This window comes from Protomyctophum parallelum, assembly GCF_964188405.1.
Source record: "Protomyctophum parallelum genome assembly, chromosome: 7".
NCBI lineage: Eukaryota > Metazoa > Chordata > Actinopteri > Myctophiformes > Myctophidae > Protomyctophum > Protomyctophum parallelum.
This window is the reverse complement of record NC_139705.1, coordinates 29,533,952-29,560,335: the sequence shown is the minus strand read 5'-3', so window position 1 is coordinate 29,560,335 and position 26,384 is coordinate 29,533,952. Positions and strand designations below refer to the sequence as shown.

At 43.7% G+C, this 26,384-nt stretch overlaps 1 protein-coding gene across 1 annotated transcript in view; it reads right to left on the bottom strand.

The window, feature by feature from the left end:
- The window catches only part of LOC310862010 (metabotropic glutamate receptor 7-like), a gene marked incomplete at its 5' end in the record, with an annotated part of 184,899 nt that overhangs the window by 56,911 nt on the left and 101,604 nt on the right, over positions 1 to 26,384 (bottom strand). The window lies entirely within an intron of this gene.

Genomic DNA, 26,384 nt, shown 5'->3' with positions numbered 1-26,384 from the left:
TAGAACTAACAGACAATCATTTTATGTTTGAATGCGCTCTGAAAATAGCAGATAAGCTTATTCAGCATGCGATGTGCTGTCCAAATCAACAGTGAAACGGACGCCACACATTCATTCCGCAAGTAAAGAGCAAAGTGTGTCGGTCAATCAATTCATCACAGGGAGAGACATGAGGACAACCGATCGAGGACCAAACTGAGCGAAAGAAGAATGGAACATAAACAGGTCAGCCAAGACATCACACGGCCTCCCCATCTGCTCTCTGCCACCAAGGCATCACACAGCCTCCCCATCTGCTGTGCGTTTGTAGCAGGCTGGTCTCAAATAGAGACCTGTGGATTCACATAATTAGCTTACTGAGCACTCGTCTGGACGTACCTGAGACGCTCGCAAGAAGGTTTGTTGAATGTTAATTAAACCCCGTTTACACTGTGTGCGTGTGTGTGCACTGCTCATCCTGCTTGCTTGCTGCTGCACACTGATACTGCTGCGCTGCTGCCTGCTTAAGCCTTTGCTGCTCACCCTCCTCCACCCAAGCTACCACCTGTCATTTTGGATCTGCTGTTTGTTCTCCATTAGAACTACAGTTCCCTGGGACTACAGACCTCTCCATTAGAACTACACTTCCTTGGGACTACAGACGTCTCCATTAACGGTCATAACTTCATGAATGACTGTGGCTGTAATTAGAAAGAACAGCAGAAGCACAAATAGCCGGCGACACGGTGAGGCTGCGTCAAGAGTAATTGTCAGAAAAAAGAAAAAGAAGCAGGCGGAACCACTTTACAAACGTCAAAAGCTATTATGTGATGAAACGCTTTGGGGCAAACGAAAGGATTTACCTTCCAGCCAGGATGAGTCACGTCATGGATACATTTAACCACTTACTGCAAGAGATGGAATACAGTTCAACTTGCCATTGATGCATCCGCATCGCAAACGCATTGTAGAGCTTGTAGATCGGCTATTTTCAAATATCCTAAATGTATATAAGGCTGAATGTATGTTTTGTAATCATAATCAAAATCGACTAAGTAACTAGTAACTAAAGTTTTTAAATAATTGTATTGAAGTAAAAGTACAATATTTGCCTCTGAGATGTAGTGGAGTAAAACGATTGAACTTTGACAATACTTTAGTAAAGTAAAAGTACCTCGTAGTAACGGTTTAAGTAAAACGTACCTGTACTGTAAACGCAAATGAGATGCATGCATCCGACGGAACCTGGTCAACCAATCAAATGAGATCATGCATCCGACGGAACCTGGTCAACCAATCAAATGAGATACATGCATCCGAAGGAACCTGATCAACCAATCAAAGTAGATCAAACAATGACTCAAAATCATGTTCAAAGTCTTTCAGAATCGTGACTATGGCGACTATGGTGACTATGGCGTGCCGTTTAGTGATGAAATGAAGATTGTGTTAGTGTATCTATTTCCAGCTATAGCGCCCAATGAGGCGTGAGTCTAACTGCCACAAACACACACAGCGTACAGCCTGCACCGACCATCTGGCCAAGGGGTCAGGGCATTCCACGCTTGGGTGGCAGTGCTGTGTAGAAGGAAGGATTTACAAGTGGGTGCATGGTACCAGATCGTTGTTCTCGCTCCCTCTAGTCGTGTGGTTGTGGGTGTCACTCACATATTTTTTAGATTTTTTAGATTAATTAGTCAGGTACTGAGGGCATTGTGGACGCGTTTGTACATGTCAATAAATGACATATATATAACATATATAAATTACTGATATAATCTATTTATATTCAAAGATTAGCACACAACTTTCAAAAATAGCAGATCTACAAGCTTGTAGCAGATATACAAGCTTGTAGATCTGCTATTTTTCAACAGCTAAAGTATAAAAATAATGGTTAAAAGCTAAGGTGACACAGATATGTGTCCCAGGACCCTATCGGTCAATGCAGTTGTACACGAGGATAAATCACAGTTTGGAGGCGGGAAAATAATATTGATTCGACAGTTAATGTGAAAATGGTTGTGTCGTTCGTTGAGGTCGCAAAAGGTGATTTCCATCCATCTTGGCAAAAGTCACTTCCTTTCGCAGCATCTTGTGAACTGGCCCTCGCCAACTTGTGAACCTTGGCACTCACCATGTGAATTAAAGTGCCAGTGAGCGAGCTTGGTTGTGGCCCAAAAATAGACTATCTACAAACTAAAGCTCTCGAAACGTCGTGCTGCTGCTAGACATGGAATATTATCCAATTCTGTACCCTTTTTAAGCATTATGTTATACTTTAGCTATTGAAAAATAGCAGATCTACAAGCTCATAGCGCAGCACGAGCTTGTAGATCTGCTATTTATTTAAATCGTGAAAACTTGGCGCATATCTTTGAATATATGTTCTTTCAGAGCGAACATTTTAACTAAAATCTTTGCTTCTGGAAGGTCCCTGGAACAACATATTTTCAGAAGGGGGTCGGCGGCGAATTACATAATTATTTTGGGGGTCCTTTACATGAAAATTATTGAGGTTCACTGACATAGAAACATGGGTTTTTCTGTCAGGATTTAGAAGACATTTGTAGAATCGTCCTCAGGTCTAAATGGGAAAAATGTCCAATCCGAGAATACATTCCTTACCAATAAATGTCTTTCACCAACATGTTTGGTGTCTAGTAAGTAGTAACACATCTCTCAAAGACTGCTCCCGAGGAGAATCTGTGACAGCTGCGCTGAAAGTCGGGGTACCGTTAATGACCAGCTATATGCAGACAACATTGCTTTTAGCTTAAGTAGCATGTGAGGGGTCAACCTAGGGGGTTTTCATGATTCGGAATCCATTGCAAGCTTTTGTTTTGCACGGAAAACACTCCTTGGGCTAAAAACGGCCATAGCTGTGATGACCTGGAAAAGTGTTTGGCCCAAGGAGTGTTTTTCGTGCTAAACAAATCAATGGTACCCCAAACGTTCAGCAGCAGTCACAGATTCCCCTTTTAGTTATATTAAGGGAAAGTCAATTGCAGTCAGATGTGTTACTACTAGACACCTTTACACCTTTACTGGTGAAGAAATGTATTGGTAAGGAATTTATTCACAGATTTAGTTTTTTTAATTTCCCCTGCAGACTATGCGATGCAGCAAGTTTGTAGATCGGCTATTTTTATACGCTGACAAACCGGCATGCAACTAAGTATAAATTAGGCTTTACTCAAAGGCACAAGTGGTGCTCCCCCATCCCGTTTAAAAAAAAAAGAAAGAAAGGAAAATGGGACGGGGTGTCTGCTGACATTTGGCATGGGAATTATGTACTCTAATAGCTCTGGCTATAAAAAGAGTGGAGAACAGACCTCTCGCGTTATGTCCAAACTGCTTTTGGGGACATTGATGTATGTGTGTACAGGGTTTTTTAGCTTGTGGACCCAAGGCCGGCGCACGACCATTCCCTTCAGTGCAGGACAAGAGGTTTCAGGGTTGTTTAGCTTGCAGGCCTAAGACCGGCACACAGTGATTCCCTTCAGTTCCAGGACAAGAAGGATTTTTTTCTACCTCCATTTTTTCTCGTCCAAGGACATTTGTCATTGAGTATTCTACAAATGTGCCAGCCAGGCACCGCAGGAATCCACCGTACGGTGGAACAAGGGAAGATCAGAAAATCCAATTTCAGCCGACAGAACTGGAAGATCCTTCAGACACAATACAAACCAAAGCTGCTTTTTGGGGGGCTTTGTGAAGCAGAATGCTTTCTTTGGGTTAGACTCCATGTCAAGGCGAGGTGAGCGCCACAAATTGTCAATTACTATGTTGTCAAATGCATCAATATGATGCATTTAGAGATATATGTGGCATGCAGAGGATTAATCAAAGTCAAATCTACTACTTTTGCTATAAAACAATTAAAGAAAAAGGCTTCATTTCAATTTCTTCCACCACAATTGATCGTAGAACATCCTGTAGGCCTAACGTCTAATGTGGTTTGATTGTAAATAGAATAGTGATTGCACTATAATTATTAATGTGGACACTGGTAGTTCTGGGTTTGTGGGTATTATTATTGCGCATTTGATGAATATTCATGATAATCATTTTGATTATAGATAGTTAAGGATAAGATATTGTTATTGTTGTTGTTGAACACAATTGCTTTATGTTCATAGACAATTTAGTTGTTTTGGCATTTTCTACCACACAGACATTGTTATTAGTATTATTTATTTTCCGTAAATAAATCCTATATATGATCATTTTTGATCTGTTGTGAGGAGTTTAGCGAGCTGGAAAAGACATGTTGCAGCTAGGTTTTAAAGACGGTGTGCACACAGCATGTTCCAGCTAGGTTTTACAAATGGACATATATAGAGAAACATTATAACATATTCTTTCAATATTTAGAAAAGGAAATACCCAGGTAAAGTAAAAGTACAAATACCTCAAAATTGTATTTAAGTAGGCTACAGTACTAAGTAAATGTACTTACTGTACACCACTGGTGAAAAGCAGCGGTGGAATCGTTGTTTAGATGACAATTAATCAACAAAATAATTATAATAAGTAATCATTTTTTTTTTACACTCAGATTCCAAATTTAACAGCCAGTTTTGCTGCATCGGCAGTGTGAGAGCTGAGGTAATTTCTGCGCTGCCGTTTGTAGGTTGGAGAATAAATCTTCCCCCTGCCAACATTTTAGTAGTACAAATAAGGACGGCATCATCATGGTTTATGCTTTACAATGCTGGATCCCTAACAATCAAACAAATAAACAAACAAAAGATGCATTCATCCTGGGCCTTCAGTAAAAGAGCTCAAATATTTGCATTTTAAAACACACACACAACCCTGGAACAGAGGCCTATTTTGTGGTCACCACCAACCGTTCCAGTTTGATTCTGCAACAATTACTCAAAATAATTGTTGCTTCGGTCTGTGTTGGTCGGCCAACATAAGTGTTTTCCCAAACAAACACACACAGAGAAACAGAACGTATAAATGGTGACATTCCACACTTCCATGGAGACCCCGTGCTCTCATTCACCTCCGTGAAACATCAGTGATTTGTCACGGCATTCAAATGCCACCGCAGTCCTGTGTGCCGCACCCCTGGAACCCAAACTTTTTAGTCTAGTTTATTTGCAGACGCAAATTAATAGGATATGGTATTTCTATATGCCACCCAACTTAATATTACAATGTTGTAGTTAGTAAGTAGCCTATATAAATGTTGAGATGTGCATGCGTGTGTGTGTGTGTGTTTGTGCGTGCGTGCGTGCACACAAGTGTATGCATCCGTGCGTGCATACGTCTGTCTGCAGCCAAACCACTGGGCTGATCAGGTTTCATTCAAATTGGGGTCCTTCTTACTTGAAGCAGAATTTGTCCCCGGTCTATCTCGTCATATCCACTTAGACATCAGCAATATCCTAGCTCACTTTAAAATGCCAGACTTTCTGCTACAAAGCCTCATCTGAAGAATAATCTCCCTCTATCTCTTAGATCTATTTCATCCTTCAGTCCCTTCAGGACTTCCCTGCATTCACATCTGCAGCAGCAGCGAAGACAAATACACTGATGTATTTTCACTGAGCCCTTCTATCAGCAGTTGTTGACTTCCAGGATTCAGAGCGTTTTTCCACCAAACTTTGAAATATCATAGAATATTCTGCGTGGCTCCATTCCGTGCACGGTTGCCCTCAAATGGAATGGGAAAATAATCCTGATCCGTAAACGCGACGATCCGTTTGAAAGCTACAGGCTCTGCATGGTGTAGAGCGAGCGCTGCATGCACACACTTTGTCCACAGGAATGCATTATGTGCTGTTTTTCCATCGGCTCCTACAAGATTGGGAAAGCTTGTTTTTTTCACGTGGTGTCCTGGGGGACAATGGTGACCCATTGGTGCGCCATTGTGGAAAAGAGACGCCAGAGATGTCATTGGCAGTCAATAGGTTTAACAGCTGATGATGTGATGGTTGGTGGGGTGGGTGGGAGAGAAGAGCAAGCTGTTGTGTATGTATCAGGGCTCGAAATTAACTTTTTTACTTGGTAGCACTGGTGCTCCCAAATTCAGAATGAAGGATCACCAGAAACAAATTAGGAGCACCCACCATTCTGAGATTTGTATTCGGTTTATTGGCCACCAGATGACATACCTGGTACTGTACATGCCATGGTGTTCATGTGGCGAGACGTCTTGTGAACACAATAACCCTGAGCGGTGCGACGCATCGCTGCGTCAGAGCACATACCAGTTCATTAGCCTAGTGGCACATCGCTGCGTCAGAGCACATACCAGTTCATTAGCCTAGCGGCACATCGCTGTGTCAGAGCACATACCAGTTCATTAGCCTAGCGGCACATCGCTGCGTCAGAGCACATACCAGTTCATTAGCCTAGCGGCACATCGCTGCGTCAGAGCACATACCAGTTTGTTAGCCTAGCGGCACATCGCTGCGTCAGAGCACATACCAGTTTGTTAGCCTAGCGGCACATCGCTGCGTCAGAGCACATACCAGTTTGTTAGCCTAGCGGCACATCGCTGCGTCAGAGCACATACCAGTTCATTAGCCTAGCGGCACATCGCTGCGTCAGAGCACATACATACCAGTTCGTTAGCCTAGCGGCACATCGCTGCGTCAGAGCACATACCAGTTCATAAGCCTAGCGGCACATCACTGCGTCAGAGCACATACCAGTTTGTTAGCCTAGCGGCACATCGCTGCGTCAGAGCACATATCAGTTAGTCTATAGCGGTGCATCGCTGCGTCAGAGCACATACCAGTTCATTAGCCTAGCGGCACATCGCTGCGTCAGAGCACATACCAGTTAGTCTATAGCGGTGCATCGCTGCGTCAGGCCTCATTCACACGTACCAAACACCAATCAAGCAATGTTTGTAAGTCACATGGTTTGATCAAACAAAAAAACGACCAAACATTTGCTTGATTGGTATTTGGTACGTGTGAATGAGGCCTCAGAGCACATACCAGTTCGTTAGCCAACGTCAGTCAATCAGTGTTGCAAAGCAACACATTATCAGAGCGATAAATAACCCTGGCAACAGCTGGCAAGCTGTTAATGCAGTGACTATTGTGTGTGCATGCTGCGTGTTTGTGAATATATTTTTTAGTGGGGAGGAGATCATATGTGTAGGACCGACTCAAGGCCAGGCACTGCACTCCCTGTGGTGGTGTGGAATGTGCATGTGGAATTTGAAGTTGGCAGGTCGAACGGTTCTCGAGTTACGTGGATTACAGACAGACGTACGTACGTACAGAGAGTTTGTGCATTTATTGTGAGACGGTGTGAGTTGGTTGCTATGGTTACCATTATAAACCGGTCAGTGGGTGATTGGTTGCTATGGTTACCATTATAAACCAGTCAGTGGGTGATTGGTTGCTATGGTTAACATCATAAACCAGTCAGTGGGTGATTGGTTGCTAGGGTTTACCATTATAAACCAGTCAGTGGGTGATCGTAACCAGGTGTGGCAACACAACCTTCGACCGTGTCCCGTGCCAGCCAGGTCTTGGATTTATTATGGTGTTAACAAATGGATTGACATATCCAAAGATACAAGCACTCTCTTGACATTTAATGAATTTTAATGCGTCAAACCAAACCAAACTTCTTTGCTTGGAAAAGAGCCAGCTTTAGTTCGGGCATCTGGTTAGGATGCCCCTCGAGCGTCTCCCTATAGGGAGGTCCTCGACGCTCGATGCTGGATGGAACCCAAGAAATAAGTTTAGTTTTCGTCAGTGAAAAAAGGTAGTCAACCAACATTTTTGTTATAGTTTTTTGTCAACGAAATGAACACTGTTGGTGTGGTGTACAGTGTTAAATCAACACTGTTGGTGTGGTGTACAGTACAGTACACTACCATTACTCTTCCCCGCACATTTACCCTTCCGTGATTTAACCCCTTGTAGTTGTCATCATTTTGGGGCAGCGGCGCTGACAAATTGTCAGACACACACACAACAAAATCCAGAGTGTTGATTTAGCTCTGAAATTATAGCAAACTGAACACCTACGGGGTACAGTTTCCCCCTAAAACCCCCTGAGGTGTTGTATTCCCCCGAAAAGCCACTCCGTTCTCTGGCTCTCCCGTCAGTCGGGCCCAGAGGCAGCCATCTGTATCAATGGCATCGTTTACTGCGCTTATAGGTGGCTCACATCACTCTGGTGTGTGTGTGTGTGTGTGTGTGTGTGTGTGTGTGTGTGCGTGGGTGCGTGTCACTGCTAATGTGTGTGTTAGAGTAGAGGAGTGCAAGTCCTTTTGTTGATCCCCCCACTGTGATGTGCCAGAGACCGAGCTGGAGAGAGAGAGAGAGAGAGAATAATGATGCAAACAGAGCACACAGCAGAGGATATATCCCTGGCCCTGGTTGGCTTCCTTCCACCCACACTGCTCGGCGGAGCAGCGGCACTACACTGCTTTATGTCATGTCTTAGTTCAGAGTCCCATGTGAGAGAGAGAGAGAGAGAGAGAGAGAGGTTCAGAGCCCCATGTGAACGAGAGAGAGCATGAATGTTTCATGTGGTACCGCCACTCGCACCACTAGCAGTCGACACAGATAATTTTGTTCCTGGACCCTGAGAAAAGGAAATATCAGGCAAGCAATGCCTGGAAACTTTTATCATTATATAAATATATGTATGTGGAGACAGAACTGCAGCGCTTAATTATTTGCTCTGAAACTTGAAGAGAGCAAAAGGTCAAATAATTTTTATGCCTGGTCATATGAAGGCCGGAAATGTACAAGGTGACAATGCGGCGCGTCGTCTCTGTAGATCTGCTATTTCCCGGCACGCAACAACGCACCGTCGTACAACAAAGTATATTAAGACATTGAGTGCCATCTGGTGGATATAAGCGGTGGTGCCGCGTGTTTTCAGGCTATTCTACTATGATTCGCGTCCGGTTTTGGCTTCCATATTGAATGCTAAAGCATTAGCGTAAATGCTACCGAGCTAAAATGAGGTCCATACTTGCTCTAGAAAAACGCCAATGTTCGGATCGCGCTCACCGGATAATCAGAAAAGACCTCCGAACATCGCCGATCCGTTCAACACCGCGGACAGCGCATTAGTTTCAGAGAAAAAAGCCCTACATGGCAACCATGCATAGCAACACGGGCGGTTAAAAAAATGAAACTCAGCGTGGCAATGTCATAGCGATATCAAATGCCTTAAGACGAGCCTGCTCGTCATCTGTAGGTGTCACGGTCCGCTCCTCGGACCGTGGACTTTGACTGTCCTAATTAGATTTTGGACTTTAAAATGGATTTCTGTCATTTCAGTATGTTATGTATGTATTTGCTCATGTGTTCCTGACTGTTTCTCTTTGGTTTTGGTGTTTTGTCACTCTGTTGTTGCCTTAGTTTTGTGTATCTTATTTTGTAGTATTGTTCCTAGTGTTTCCTGTCTTCCTAGTTACTGTTAGTCACCTTGTCTAACCTACTTTGTATTTGTCAGTGTTTCCACCTGTGTCCTTTCAGTCCCCCAGCCTATCCTAGTGTTGATTGTGTTTTGGTTCCACCTGTGCCCTGTTATCCTGTGTCTATTTAAGTAAAGGACAACTTTAGTTTTTTTTCAACCAAGGTTCATGTTTTAGGTTGTTATTAGAGAAACTAAAAGGTGAGGGTTAATTTTCTTTCATTTGCTGCTTTCTTTTGTTTTGGGGATTTTAGCAGTTTTTGACAGGGGGGGCGGGGGCATTCGAGCATGGGGCTAAATATGTATTTTTTTACAGAATATTATGGCGATTTTTATTTATTTATTATTTACTATAGTCCTAATAAACCCCAAGAAATTACATCTGACCACAAAAGATCACAGGATCTATTGAATGTGTCAAACTGACATATTGAGCCTATACACAGTATAAGCCTTCCCCCAGTAGGCTACCTTCACATCCATTGTTTGCATTGTGTTCTTGTTGGTTCGTAGTTCCCTGTTGCATGAGTTCCATTATTATATGTTTCCTGAGATTTACCTGCCTTTTGCCCTTGTATGGAAGTTCCTGAGTTTAGTTAATACATATTCCTAAATGTACCTGTTCTGCCTCCTGTTGCCTGTATTTAGGTCCTCATCCCTACTCATCGTAACAGTAGGTAGGTATAGGACAGGCATACTCGTCATCCAGATCCAACGTGTTAAATGGAGCGAAAGTCAACACCTTGTCAGCGGCGCTCAACACACATGAAGTCGGACAACATGACAACATGTGAACTACACCCCTCGATGTTTCACACCATCCTGAGGGAGAGAAGGCTTCGCTATACAGCAGCTATCACCATGGGAATGTTCTAGAGTTCTATTGGCTACAGCAGCTATCACCATGGAATGTTCTAGAGTTCTATTGGCTACAGCAACTATCACCATGGAATGTTCTCGGCGGGTTCTATTTGGAAACAAACACTGCTGCACACACAGAACCTCTTTAATTATCCATGGCAAGTCAGTAGCACCTGGGATAGCTGGGAATTAGCCCGTCGCTAAGTCCCTCCCCAACACGTCCTTGTCCAATAGGCACGTCAGCAGCGAGGAGACAGGGCAAGCTGTCCTTCTCAAAATGTCTTCTAAATCTATCAACCAGGCCTGCAGTAATAATAATAATAATAAACTTTATTTATATAGCACCTTTCATACATAAATGTAGCTCAAAGTGCTTACAGTGCAGAAAAAATAATAAAAACAAAGGCAAAACAAAACAGCATTAAAACAGGCATGCAGTTAAAACAATAGGACAATAACGCAGTGTCAAATCAGGAGAAGGCAGTGGTACAAAGATAAGAACAGATAAAATAAGGCAACGACATTAAAAAACAAGCAGTAATACAATACAGTGAGGACGTGAATAACAAAAAATAAAAGATCACTTAAAAGCAATGTTGTAGAGGTGGGTCTTGAGCTGAGCTTTAAAAATGTCTACAGAGGCTGCCTGACGAAGGTACAGTGGGAGCTTGTTCCATGCAGACGGCCCGTAGAAGCAAAAAGCTGCTTCCCCGTATTTTTTTGTTGCCATTTTTTTAGGCAAAGCGAGCAGGCCAGCAGTGGAAGACCTTAGGGGCCGGTTTGGGACATATTTAGGCAGGCAGTACACTGGACAAATGCGCATGACATTATTTCAATTTAACTAGAAAAAAAATCGACTTTTAACGACCATTCGACAGGAGTTTTCATGTTGCACGGCAAGACTACGGTCATTAGTATTATTGCCATCACCTGGGTGGGTCAGTCGTGCAACTTTCTCGACGTTAAGCTGTGTATGTGTTCACCAACACAGCCATGCAAAATAACACTGACAGCTATGAGGTGGCGAAAGCTTGACCTGCATAGCAACAGTTGCTAACATGATTGGATTGGCATTGGGGGTGGGATTTAGCGAAGGGCTAATTAGCTGCCTCCCTTTTTTTTAACCTGAGAGGCAGACGGCAGCACAGATATAACAGCTCCCGCCACAGTCTGGTTTTCTAAAACAGGTTGCGAAACGAGAACATGCGACACGTCGTGCACAAGCTGCCGGGATCGCTTATGCCTCGTTGAATGAGCGTGTTGTCTGGCAAATTGTTGTTATTAGTAGACATTTTCTTTAACCGACAAAGACTTGATTTGTAAAGACCTTGAGATGTAGGTCTCTTTTACAACAATGAACTGGCCAAGAAAACCTGGGGACTGACACTCAGTAAAAGATAATGATAAAAATGACAACATTCATTGGCATCCGTCTGGATAGGGGTTCTTCTGCTTTTGGTGCAGCGTTCAGTGTGTCTGAATAGACCAATGCGGGATTCACAATCCCTTCCGCACTTCACACGGGGAAAGACTGATTCTGGTCTGTCATGTAATATTTACCACAGACAAGGCAAGGTCTTTGTTACGGACACATTTGTCTGTCTACAGACTCCCATGTCTACAGTTAGCGCTGCAACATGCTGAAGGCACCAGCGCATGGCCTCTGTCGCATTCTAAGAGAGAGAATCCATAACGCCACATCATCATCAATCACCTGCCAGCTGTGCTGCTAAAGAGATTAACGAGAGAGAGTTGAGCCGACACCAACGGAATAAACATGACAGACAGCCAAGATAACAAAAAAAACAGGCCAAGGGGATGTTTAAACTTTCCAAATCAGATACGATGTACGATGCTCTTTACTTTTACTTTGTTAAAGTGTCAGGGTACGCTATTTTTTAACTTTCTGACTGTTTATGCCTCGATCCACAATAGTTCTTCAGATTAAAACAAACGTATTGCAGTGGTTCTCAAAGTGTGGTCCAGGGACCCCCAGGGGTCCTTGAGGGGGTTCCGGGGAATTAACAGGAAAGTGAGTTAATAATATCAAAATCAGATTAACACTTAAAAATTAATATCAAATTCACGCCAGCATTTTTCCCATTTGAGCTCTTATTTTGAAAAGCCACATTTCCAGTCTACCGGAAGTAGTATTATCCTAGTAAGCTCAAGGGAGCCTGGACAGGCCTCGTTTACAAGATGAATCCAAACCGGGGCACTGGAGAGGTCCACATCGTCGGCTCTGTGCCGTCAAAGAAACGTTGTTTTGACCAAAAATGCCATCTGGGACAAGGAATAGGAGATACAGGCGGTTGAAATAAACAGATCCAGTGCTGTGACAACAGCATAGCTAGCTAACCGGCTAACGTAAGTAGCATTATGGCGATTGATTGAATGCACTATAAAAGCCCAATTGCCAATAATCAATGGCAATGGCGGTAAGCGTAGTATCAAAAAATAGGCTTCAATTGCCATTAATCAACGGCAATGGCGCTGAAAGAATGAAGCACTTATTTTGTACGGCTAGTTTCAAATAGCCGATCTACAAGTAGTGAGCTTATTGATCTGCTATTTTACCCCCATTTGGCTTGAACAGGGAGGGGTCCCTGGCACACAACACCATCTTTTCAATAAGCCCTTCAGCAGCCAAATCCATATCAATTTGGGGGTCCTTGACATATTGTAATTGTTTAACAAGCAACCATCGATTGAAAAGGATCTATTGAAGAAACTTCACTGAAGTCTCTGGAAGTTACCCCTTCAGATTCAGTGTGTGTGTGTGTGTGTGTGTGTGTGTGTGGGGGTGTATGTGTGTGTGTGTGTGTGTGTGTGTGCGCGCATGCGTCTGTGTATGCGTGTGCGTGCGTGTGTGTGTGCGTGATGCTGCACGTGTCGGAGAGAACACTCAAATTTGGGCTCAAGCGAAAAATAATAATATCAAAATAAGCCTTAAGGCGGTGGCGTAACCGTCTGGGCACCCGACTGGTAATCCAGTCGCAGTGTGCCGCGGGTTCGACTCCCGAGCCCGACACGGCCTTTACTGCATGTCTTCCCCCATCTCTCTCCCGTTTCCTGTCAGCCTACTGTCTGTCTCTTCAAAAATCCAATAAAAGGCGTAAGCCGCAAAAACATATCTTTAAAAAAAAAAAAAAAAAAAAAAAAAAGAAGCCTTTGTGTTCCAACTTCAGAGAACTAAATACACAATGCTGCCGAAAAAACAGAAGGGGGGGTTCTGAGAAGCTCCAGCCAGGAGCAACAGTCCATTTTATTTTGATTTATTTGCAACCCATTGCAACCCATTTTTTCACCCAATGTCAATTATCTAATGTAATCCCTACACTTCCTCTGCCAACCTGGGGAGGGCAGCGGACAGACCTCATGCTTCCATCTATGCATGAGGAGTCCAAGCCGCTTCTTTTCACCTGACAGGGGAGAGTTTTCGCGGCCGGACGTACAAAGCGCATGGAAGGAACACGTTATACATTTACTGGTTCACAAACGTTGGTTTTGTTTGTTTGGCTGGTTTTGTATATTTCATTTAGTTTTTTGGCTTTTTTCATGGCTGCCAGTTCCCACCTGATGTTGTGTGGGAGTCCAGACTGCTCCAGACGGTACTGAATAACATACTTACATAATGTCTTGAGGCTAGTCTAAGACATACAGGTCAGTGGATTCACCCCACCCTCCAAATAGAATGATACGATCTCCCACCATGCAACAGCACATATTAGACATCCCAGAACGTGGGCCTTTCCCCCTGGGCTCAACCTTCTTCCAGGAGAAGGTCTCTGGGCTGAATTTCCAGATCATTGAAGGCCTGGTTAGAGTTCCGTCGACCAAATGTGTAGAGCTCTCCATTGTAGGTAAAGGCAGATTGCCACCGGCGGTCTTCTTGAAGAGGCTTTGTATAAGTTGTGCTCACCCAGTGGTTGGTCTCTGTGTCAAACACTCTGATGGTGTTGTAGTGCTGATACCTCCGACAGCCCCCAAATACAAAGATCTTTGTCCCGATAATGGATGCGGAGTGAAATGATGAATAGGGTGGTGGAGTTGCTCTGGTGTAAATTACAGACCAGAACATTGTGCTGGTGTCCAACTTGTACATCTCATCAGTGTGTCCAGTCAGTTGTGTGCATCCTCCATGAATATACATGACATTACCCAAGACACAGGCTGAGTGGTTGTACCTCCCCTCTGGAACAGTCCCAGAAACCTGTGGTTTGAACCATGTGTGGGTGTCAACATCAAAGGCATGAAGCAGGTTGCAGTACTCACAACCTCCCCAGAAGTAGACAATATATTCAATCAGCACAGCTGTTTGGCCGTAGCACCTGGAGGGAACCTCAAGGTGAGCTTCTCCTCTTCCTGGTGGTGTCACTGGGGTCAACGTCCTCCAGCACAAAGTCACTGTGTTGAAGAGCTGCACATGAATCTGATCCTTGTTGTTCTCGTCAGTGTTCCATCCAAAGTAGTACAGCTCGTGTCTCACCGTTACAGCACTGCAGCAGTATGATTAAGATTAACTCTGATCATTGGTGATCCTTTCTGGTGCAATGTCCAGGAAAACATTTTGAACACCACAGTTAATGGTGAATTGAAGTAATCAACCTGTTGGTTTCCTGCTCTGTAGAAGAATGAAGAGCTCAAGAGCCAAAGAAAAGGAGAGCCAAAAAAGAACACTTCTAGATTCTAGAGCTCTTTGAATCTTGGTTGAAAGAGTCTTGAAGTGATCTGTGGTGAAGTGTTGGGTCTTGGAGAAGTTAATTCAATCTGCACTCTGAGGCTGCAATGCTTTTCATCATACTGGCTGGATTGTCATACTGAGGTCACATAAGTATGACATAAGCAACTCCATATTTGGGCATGGAAGACCTGCTGGTAGGCCATAATGATAAGTTGAGACGAAAAACCATCTAAGTCCATAGTGTTGGATGGACTGACATTGCAATACTAAGTGTATGTATCTGTGTGTGTGTGCGTGTGCGTGTGTGTGTGTGTGTGTGTGTGTGTGTGTGTGTGCGCACGTACGCAAATGTGTATTTCTAAGTTAAACATACTGTACTGTTAAAAACACTGACTAATGCTCAGCATAAATTGCTATTATGCTATTATTATTCTATTGTTTCAAAAAAACTTACATCTGTATACAGGTTGTTTCTTTTCTCCAGATTGATCTTAACTTACTCCAACACACACTCAAATCTGGATGAAACTTCATGTTACATAACATTTTTTATATAGGCCATACAGTATTTTGAATAAGCAAATCAGAGTGCTCTAGATGGATTAAATCATAAATATCCTAATGCTCAAAAAGCACAAAATAGACACCAAGTTTGCAACAAATGACAAAAGTAAGGCAAGTCAGATAGTCGCCATTTTTTAAATATGAAATATGCTAAATAGATATTCAGCCACACCCAGTCATAAAGATAAGCATTCCAAAATGTTTCTAATTGTTAAAAAACATGATTAAGACACAATGTTTGCGATAAAACCTATTTCAGGTGGCGGACTGGCAGCCATATTGGATTTGGCCACTATGATGACCCGGAGGGTTGCTGGCTTGGGCACGGATTCAACAGACATGAGTATTCTGAACATTTTGAGCATATCAGAAAATATGTAGCTCCAACGGTTTAGAAGTTAGAGCCATGTTTCAACTAGTGGTCATTTTAAATAGGGTGTCGTAATTTTCGGGTATTATGGGCGCTGGGGGCGTGTTCTCTCCTCCGCATCATCAGTGCCCATACCTGTAGAGTTTTCATGTTCTCTCACATGTTCTCCCCGTGTCTACTAGGGTAAGTACCCTCACATGTTCTCCTCATGTCCCCTAGGGTAGGTACCGTCATGTTCTCCCCGTGTCCCCAAAGCATCTGGAGACACGGGACAATAACATTGCAGGGAAAAAAGGCCTTTTTGACCGGAAATCAGCTTGTGTGGTACCTGGCCTTACTTCAGTCCTGCGAGTGTTAAATCGAATCATAGCCTACAAAAACATGAACAGTATAGCTGCACACACTCGTAGCTGCCAATGATAAAATGTTTTATTGTGTTAGACACAGAGACAGAGAGACAGAAACAGAGAGGAATGCTTCAGACAGAAGAATGAAGGCAGCTTGTCTGTCACACTCTACACAGGACGGGACAGAATCTGTACTTGTAGGCCTACAGTACTAGTACATTTACTCGGTTACTGTCCACCACTCTACACAGTTTGGGACAGAGCAGGCTGGTGTTCCTTCCACAGAGGATATAAGCAGTTAAACCCATTCAGGACTGAGACCAGATTCTACAAAATGACAGTTTTCTGAAAAATGTCAGTGGTTCTCAAGGACGACCCTCGTCTGAAAAGATGTTGTTCCAGGGACGACCCAGAAAAAAGCTTATTGATAACGGGTACTCAATAAGCTTATTGGATTTTCTTTCGGGTATCGGTTATCGAGCTCCATCGCTACTGATCATGGCCACCAAGGATAGTGCCTAAAAAGTGAGGGTTGTATAGCTGAGAGAATACTGGGTCACAATGTGCTGGGATGCAACGGGGTGGTGTGAGCTTGTACAACTGCAGGGCTTTCATTTAGGGGGGGGGGGGGGGGGGGGGTGATATTGAGATATTGCTGGTACTGATCATGGAGAATACTAGGTCACAATGTGCTGTGATGCAACATGGTGTTGTGAGCTTGGGGATGCACACGCATATTAGACACACCAACGGACCGACATGTGGAAACAACGGTCGGACGTGCGGTCGAATATACGCTGCTCCCCTGGTGGTTAGGGTTTGAGGTATAGGTTAGGGTTAGGTTAGGTTACGGTTTGAGGTATACGTAGGTTGGTATAGGTTAGGGTTAGGTTAGGGTTTGAGGTATAGGTTAGGGTTAGGTTAGGGTTTGAGGTATAGGTTGGTATAGGTTAGGTTAGGGTTTGAGGTATAGGTTGGTATAGGTTAGGGTTAGGTTAGGGTTTGAGGTATAGGTTAGGGTTAGGTTAGGTTAGGGTTTGAGGTATAGGTTGGTATAGGTTAGGGTTAGGTTAGGGTTTGAGGTATAGGTTAGGGTTAGGTTAGCTTAGGGTTTGAGGTATAGGTTGGTATAGGTTAGGGTTAGGTTAGGGTTTGAGGTATAGGTTGGTATAGGTTAGGGATAGGTTAGGGTTTGAGGTATAGGTTAGGGTTAGAGGTATAGGTTGTCGGTCTAATGACAGTCAGACCAATAGTATGTCTAAACTAAAGCCTGTAGCAGTGAGCTTGTACAAATGCAGGGCATTCATTTAGGGGGGAAAAAATGGGGACGGTTTGTGTCCGACAGTGAGGATAAAAATAATAACAGAGATAAAGTTGTAAACAGAGATAGTGCTGGTACTGATCGTGGACCTTTAGTGCACTGTTTCCCAAACAGTGGGCCGGGGCCCATTTGTGGGTCACGGACACATTTTTATGGGTCACAAAACAGCACAAAGCTAATTTATTTTCCTACATTTAGAAAAATAAATAAGAAATTACATGAATACAAAAATAATTAAGAAGTAGTGAGAATAGCCGATCTACAAGCTTGCAGATATGCTATTTTCACTAGTTTGGATTCCCGGACAAAACGTCTAAATCTCCCTTTTTGGCCTCGACCTGAACATTTTGGGAACCAATGGAACCACTTAGTGTCCAACTCTACACCTTCAGAGTTAAACTTTTTGCTGAATCACTTCTAGGTGGAATCTCAGAGCTATCTGAAAATGTGAGAAAGAAAATCCCAAAAAGCTAGTGAACATTAACTGGTGGCCTGAGGACACCTCCTGTACAGAGGATACCAAAAAGCTTCTCCGCTTCCTCCACAAGAAGCTGACTCACGCTGGACCAAACAACACATTAACCCATTTTGGGCGGGAACCCCTTTTTGGTGTTTTAAGCATTATGTTATGCTTTAGCTATTTAAAAATAGCAGATCTACAAGCTCATAGCGTGCCGCGCTATGAGCTTGTAGCTCAAATCTTTGCTTCTTGGAGGTCCCTGGTACAACATATTTTAGATGGGGGTCTGCAGCCAAATACAGATAATTCTGGGGGTTGACATAAAATAGTTTGAGCACCACTGACATAGAAACATGGGTTTTGCAGAAAACTGTCATGATTTAGAAGACATTTGTATAATCTGGTACCGTCTCAGGTCTAAATTGGTTAAACTACGACCAAGAACAGTAATGTGCTGAGCTCAGTTGGAGTCATGAGGTGAGTTATTTTCGTTTTTTAAGTAACAACAATTTCAGCAACAATTACGGGAAGCCACTATGAATATAATGGCCTATATGGACTGTTTCAAAGTGATAACAATAACAACAATGAAAGTTTCCTGAATTGCACAATGTTAAAGTTGAAGTGCCGTGATTTATTTGCATTAACTCATATATTTGCTTCTGTGAACTACATATTTCTGGAACTACAGATTTTCAGATGGGGGTTGGTGGCCAATTACATATATTTTTTGGGGGCCTTGAGATGTCACAATTGAGAATACATTTGTAGAATCTAGTCTCAGGTCTTCATGGACTAATGTCACTGTCTGGACTCACACATGCACTTTTCTTCCCCCCCTGTCGGCTTCTATCTGACACAATGATGATGGATCACCTCGTCTCTCTGCCATTATTAACATGTGAATGTGCTGCTCATGTCGCCTCACACTCGCTCAGAGGCTCCCCTGAGCCATGGGGTCACTTTTCATCGCTGACCTTTTTGCTTATTTTAATCATCAGAAACGCTTCTGCGAGGTCGACCGGGCCGGCAAGTGGCGGAGAAGTACTGCTGTACTCAAGTGATGAGGAGTAACTAAGTGCATGTACTCAAATGGTAAGTGGTGGAAAAAGTACACGAATGTTTTACTTAAGTAAAAGTATGTAAATACATCAAAGATGCAATTATAATCCATCTATAACATACTGTCTGTCTGCTGTGTAGCTGAACACACTGTCTGTCTGTCTGCTGTGTAGCTGAACACACTGTCTGTCTGTCTGTCTGCTGTGTAGCTGAACTAGAGGGCAGCACGGGTCCATAAAATTGGACCCGGTCCGAAAAGGACCCGGTGATATCAGAACCGACCCGATCCGGATCCGAGAACATTCTAATTGGCCGCACCCGGCCCAGAACCGGACCCGAAAGTTTTGGATCCGGTCCGAAACGGAGCCGAGAAGTTTTGACCAAAACGGCGCTGATCCGATCCGAGATCCGGACCCGTAGTGTGTTCTCTGCAATATTATATGCTTTAACATGACATGAGAATGCTCTCTATGAACAACGTGCAGCCCGCCGCCTCTCCAGACAGCGCAGCGGAGGAGGAGGGTTGCAAACTTGCATAGGCTATAGTGCATTTTTGTGCACCGACCGACATTCTTACCAGAGCTGTTGACAATCACAACAAAACTGTCCCACATTTTTCCTCCGAGGTGGAAAGCCTGGTGATGCGAGGTTAGTCCCACATTGCTTGTTGCTTTGCGTTTCACCTCGCTCGCTGAAGGGGGCCGCCATGATTGCATTAATTATATAGTCGTGTGTGTGTGTTTGTGTGCAAGCGAAAGAGAGAGAGAGAGCGCTCTCGCTCATGTCGAGGTGCATGACGAGACCCAGCCCTCGTTGACTCTGTTCAACCGACAATATGGACTTTAGAATGTAATAATTACAACGCACGCAGGTCTATTTTTGAAACCTATTTTTAAAGTTGAAGGGTTTAATTTATAAATCTCGGATCCTCACGGTTATTTCGGGTATTCTGCATTTCAGATACCCGAAACGAGATCCGCAGCTTTGAAATGGAACCGCCCGTTCCCCGACAGCACGTCAATATTTTGCACCCGACCCGGCTCGGTTCTCGGGTCGGATCTCGGGTATTCGGGTCTGGGTGGACCCGTGCTGTGCTCTAAGCTGAACTCACTGTCTGTCTGCTGTGTAGCTGAACACACTGTCTGTCTGTCTGCTGTGTAGTTGAACACACTGTCTGTCTGTCTGCTGTGTAGCTGAACACACTGTCTGTCTGTCTGCTGTGTAGCTGAACACACTGTCTGTCTGTCTGCTGTGTAGCTGAACTCACTGTCTGTCTGCTGTGTAGCTGAACACACTGTCTGTCTGCTGTGTAGCTGAACACACTGTCTGTCTGCTGTGTAGCTGAACACACTGTCTGTCTGTCTGCTGTGTAGCTGAACACACTGTCTGTCTGCTGTGTAGCTGAACACACTGTCTGTCTGTCTGCTGTGTAGCTGAACACACTGTCTGTCTGTCTGCTGTGTAGCTGAACACACTGTCTGTCTGCTGTGTAGCTGAACACACTGTCTGTCTGCTGTGTAGCTGAACACACTGTCTGTCTGCTGTGTAGCTGAACACACTGTCTGTCTGCTGTGTAGCTGAACACACTGTCTGTCTGCTGTGTAGGTGAACACACTGTCTGTCTGCTGTGTAGCTGAACACACTGTCTGTCTGCTGTGTAGCTGAACACACTGTCTGTCTGCTGTGTAGCTGAACACACTGTCTGTCTGCTGTGTAGCTGAACACACTGTCTTTCTGCTGTGTAGCTGAACACACTGTCTGCTGTGTAGCTAAAGAGAGGTTGCGCTGGTGATCACTTTGCCATATAAAGGAGATCAACAGGCATTGCCTTATTTTATTGGCCGACCCAAACCGGCTTTGCTGATTGGTCGGACTTTGTGTGACATTTTTGTTCCACTGAAGCAATTTAAGTGGAGCTGCACACAACAGCTCTCCATTCTCGTACACAGACTGGTTTGATTACATTGTATTCATAGAAGTGCTCGTTTAACAGATGTTTTGCTGGACGGTGCACGTGAAAGGGTCCCCAACAAGAGCCGGGGGTCATGCTTCGGTGACAGTGGGACATGAAGTTTACTTCATTGGAGGAGGAGGAGAAAGTGATGACGGGGACAGTGATCACCTTGATGTGCATGTCTTCAACACAGTGTCTTTATGCTGGAGGAAGTTAGAACAACACCATCATACGGTTCCCTTCAGACGTGCAGAACACACAGCTATGCTAATAGAAGATACCATCTACGTCTGGGGGGGGTTATTACTTACTGAAGCGGGTATTTCCAACACTCCTCGTGGGGACAACGTGCTCTATGCATTTGATGTCGACACCCACAAATGGATGACGCCCAAGGTTTCTGGGTCTGTTCCGCAGGTGAGGATCAACCACTCAGCCTGTGTGTTGGGGAAGGTCATGTTTATCCATGGAGGACGCAACTCCAGATACACCAATGACACCTACAAGTTTGACACCAGCACAATGGTCTGGTCTTTAATCAACACCAGAGGAACTCCACCTCCTGTTTCATACTGTCACTCTGCCACCATCAGCGGGGCAAAGATGTTTGTATTTGGGGGATGCTTGGGGTCTCAGTACTACAACACTATCAGAGTGTTTGACACAAAGACCAACCTCTGGCTGGACACACCTTCTGCACACCTTGTTCCAGAAGGACGCTGCTTCCATTCAGCCTTTGCCTACAACAGAGAGCTGTACATATTTGGTGGCCGCAACGATGACCAGACCTTCAATGATATGTGGACATTCAGTCCAGAGAGCTTATCCTGGAAGAAGGTTGAGCCTAAGGGGGAAGGACCGTGTCCAGTGTATGACATGTGCTGTTGCATGAATGGAGGTCGTGTGAACATCTTTGGGGGAATCAAAGCAGACCACACATATTCTGATGACCTGTATGTCTTAGACTTGATTCCTACACTTAGGACGCTGTGTAAACTAGCAGTTATTCAGTATGGTCTGGATCAGTCTGAACTCCCACACAACATCAGATGGGAACTGGAAGCCATGACTACCGGCAGCAACAGAAGAAAATAATTTAATAAACATTCTGGAGCCAACAGAATCTGGGACCTAACGCCATCCTCCAGAAAGACAATGCTCGCCCGCACATAGCCAGGATCATCACAGAGTACCTCCAGAATTGTTGGAGTGGAGAGGATGTAATGACCTGCCGTGAGTCCAGACCTCAACCCAATTGAACACTCACAGCAAAATGTGGCTAGGTTGGTGATCAGCATGAGGAGGTGCCAAGCTCACAATAATCCACAGATTTTTTGTTTATTATTATTATTACTAGAATTCCGCCGACCTTTGGGCGGCGCATCCCAGAGTTACGTCGCAGTGCAATATGGGAAGAAGGAAATTGCGGGAGTTGACAGACTCCACATGTAGTAACGGATGGGTTATTAATTATTATTATGTGTTGCGCACGCGCACACACGCACGCACGCACACACTCACGCACTTGTCAATTCAAGTCCCCCCGGCACCGCGATGCAATACAAAAATACAGATACAGACATAGCCTGGTCAAGGACTCCCCCTGCTGAATAACATCCGAAACGGGTGCTCACCTACAGTCTTTGCCTGGAGGCCAGCGGGGAGACAGGCCAGGGTCCTCTCTCTCCCAGCCACCATGCTACTTTGATATAGTTAAAATAGTTAGGACGACCGTTGAAAAATAATCTGGTTTCTGTTTCTCCACTATATGTTACGCTCAATCACCCCTAGACATTATTTGGTCGTAACAGTGGTACTATTTTTTTTATTTTTTTTAAATATATATATATATATATTTTATCTTCTGGGGGTCCGTGGCAGAAAACATTTTCAGATGGGGGTCTGCGGACAAATTTTGGGGTCCTTGACATGAAAAGGTTTGATAACTACTGATTTAGAAGGCATTTGTAGTATCGACCCCAGGTCTAAAAGGGCCACTTCACCAGATCTAGATCAGATTTTAATGATGTTTAAGACACAAGAAACACTATATCCTATCCTTTCCTGTTTTTTAATGTGTGCTTTTATAGATATTTCCTTCCTTGACTACATGTCTCAGTAAGACAGCCCTCACCCATCTCCACAAGGAGGAGCAGTGCAGTGAAGCATTATGGTCATTGTGGGAATGCAGCACTCACACAGACTTCATCATTGTTCTGGCCATAGAGTGCAAATTCCAAATTGTGCTTCTGTACTACTACTACTACTACTACTACTACTGTAGCTCACTACTATCAGTATATGTGACCGTTTCTGACTGGTCATTGATGTTATTATTTTTTATTTATCATACAGTAGCTTCAAATTGACATATTGGTTGTTCAGTTTGACCCACCAGTTTTGAAGATATGGCTTATAGAGTAATGTCTTGCAGAAAACAGCGAGTTGAGAAAACAGGCTTGAAAGGTTCACTTCTGTGCATGGTCTCTAACATTACACCTATAGCTACATGTTTAAGCATTTATTTCATATTTACATGTCGATTTCAGCTCCGACACTTATTTCCGACATGCTCTAGTATGTGAAAAGTCTGCCTGTGCTATTAACTCATTTTGGATTAAAAACAAAAAAGATCTCTCCTGAACAGTTAGTCTTGCCGCCGTGACTGTCTCTGTATCAAAAAGAGTCACATATTACAATTGAGTTTCAGCCAGTTGTTCCCCGGAACATGTTGTTCCCCGGACAGGGGGGACACATACGTCGGCTTTTTTGTAAAATGATATGTGCATGTTATAATTATTCAGATAGAAACTGCAACTCCAGACTAACATGGTTCATGCATGGCTTTCTAAATGCAGACTACTGATGAATCAAGAGAAAACACTGATTGTAGAAATAAGGAAATAAGATTGCTCTCTCTCTCTCCCTCCCCCTGGCTAAATAGGGTGTTAGATTTTGCAGAGGGGATTACAAGGCAAATAGGGGAACATTTTTCTCTTGAAAATTCTATCTTTGGTCCGAAATACAGCAGTAAGAGAAGACCTGTTGTAGTACTGGTCAATTTTGTATACGGATTTGTTAAGTTGGCAATTTGGAAAACGAGGAGGAATAAGGTGCAGGGTTTGGGGTCAGTTGATCCCCTGTTGATGGCAAAGGGGATAATGGCAGCTCGCATTAAAGTCGAAAAGGCCTATTACAGTCTAGTGGGGGACATTGGGGGGTTTCTACAGGTGTGGTGTGTAGGAGCTGCATTATTGATGGAACCTTACAAATTGCTTTTTTTTCATGTTCATCATTTACTGGAAAAAGATTGAATAGAGAGGTCTTGAAAATCTCTCTCTCTCCAACATTTATTTGCAACTACCTTTGGTTTATATTAGGTGAACGGAACATTTGACTTCCAAGGAGGGTATGGATGTCATATTGCAGACCTGTGGGTAGAGCACTTAGAGCAGGGATCAATACGATGAATCGTGGATATTCTACTTTTTCTTAACCCATGAAGACCTGGAACGCATCTGTGTCACCTTATAGCTTTTAACCAGTTCATGGAATATTTTCAGATGGGGGTCAGCGGCCAAATACACAATATGATATGTTGTAGGGTCCTTGACATGAAATTGTTTGAGCATCACTGATAAACATAGAAAACATAGAAAACTGTCTTTGATTTAGAAGACACATTTTGTATAATGTGTTCTCTGGTCTCAATGAGCTAAGCTATACAGTTCCTGTAACTGATCAGGAATGGACTACTGTATTCCTCTGGTACGTGATGGGCATCTTGGCCTCTGATGTATTTACTAAGGCTGTCACGATTCTCGATACGTATCGAAATCGAATCGAAATTGACGTTCGATACAGTGTATCGAAATCACGAGCCGACTTGCAATATTTCATTACATGCGCACGTCCGTCTGTTTTTTCACCCCGGAACATTTCTCACAGGACGTGTTTCAGCCAGTCGGACCAGATACAACGGTGCACCAAGCAGCCTGTATACATCACAGAGCCATAGAGTAAGAGAGTTACGCAAACTCTGTTCACTTCATGGGGCCAGTCCTATGGAGGCTCTTCTACATAGACTTCTATTGAGCATGGGGACAACCAGAAGTTTACGGAATGCAGCATTGGAGTCTATGGGCTCGCATGAGTACATGACTGGGCTGTTTTCTGCCCCCTCAATATTGCAAGTCTTCTATTAGATGGCTCTGGTAGATCATTGCGTGCAGTCAGCATTCAGCAGAGAGCAGACAACAACAAAGCCAAATTCGCTCAATGAAGAAGCCGTTTATATCGCTTTTGTCCCATGGATGGGGCATTTAGAATTAAAAACGGATGAAAAGCGTAGATAAAAGCATATAGTTGTGTACAATAGCGGAGTGACAGGTTCCATATGGGGCTGCCTGGAGTCTGGACTGACGCTAGTTTACATGCTGTGGCTGCTTCAGCTCGTGTCTCGCATCGAGACGAGGACACCGGGGGCTTGTTGTCACGCTGCTGTGATTTAGCATAATATCACGGCAGCGCGAACAAAGCTGTGTTCGGTGAAAATGATGTTAGGGCATAAAACCGAAAGTTTATATTGTTGGTTATTATCATTCTCATGTGTTATTAATCGAATAAAAGTAACTTATTGCAGAGAAGCAAGTGTTGTTCTTTACAAATCAAAACATTAGCCTAAATTAATAATCATATGGCGCTCTGTATATATAAATACAAGGTTTTAGTATTTACTGATATCTCTGAGTCACCTCTCTAACGTCTTCCTTCTTCAACAGGAAAGGGAAGAAGTGAAGAAAATGTAATTCCCCCGGATGGACTGCATTTACAACGATTCCATTTTCAAGCTTAGTTCACAAAACAAGACAAAAAGTAATGTGCAGGATGCACACACACTAAAAGATTAAATAAACCTGGGCAGTGTAGAGTGCATGTAGAGCACGAGTCTGCGCGACCCTTAATCATCCATATGAATGCAAATGCATGCCTTTCAGGCAGTCTTTGTATCCTCCTCGTCACTTTGAAAACGCTTCTGATTGTGGGGGGGGGGGTTGTGCGACGACACATCTTCACAAGGACTTTCCAAACAGCAGTGAAAAGTTTACTCTGTCCGTTCGAATGAAAAAACCAAGGATTCGTCAGCGGACGAGTCAGTGACTGATTTATAAACGGCTTCGAGTCCGTGTTACTTTAGTGTTGCGTAGCATAACAGTGTATCTATCTTTACCGTTCATGTGTGGTCAGCGAGCAGCAGTAGCAGCAGCAACAGCTGCAGCCTTATCACGGTTGCTCGCGCTAATGAAACAAAACACTACACGTGGCCGGTGATGGTACAGGATTATTATTTCATGTCAAAACATTC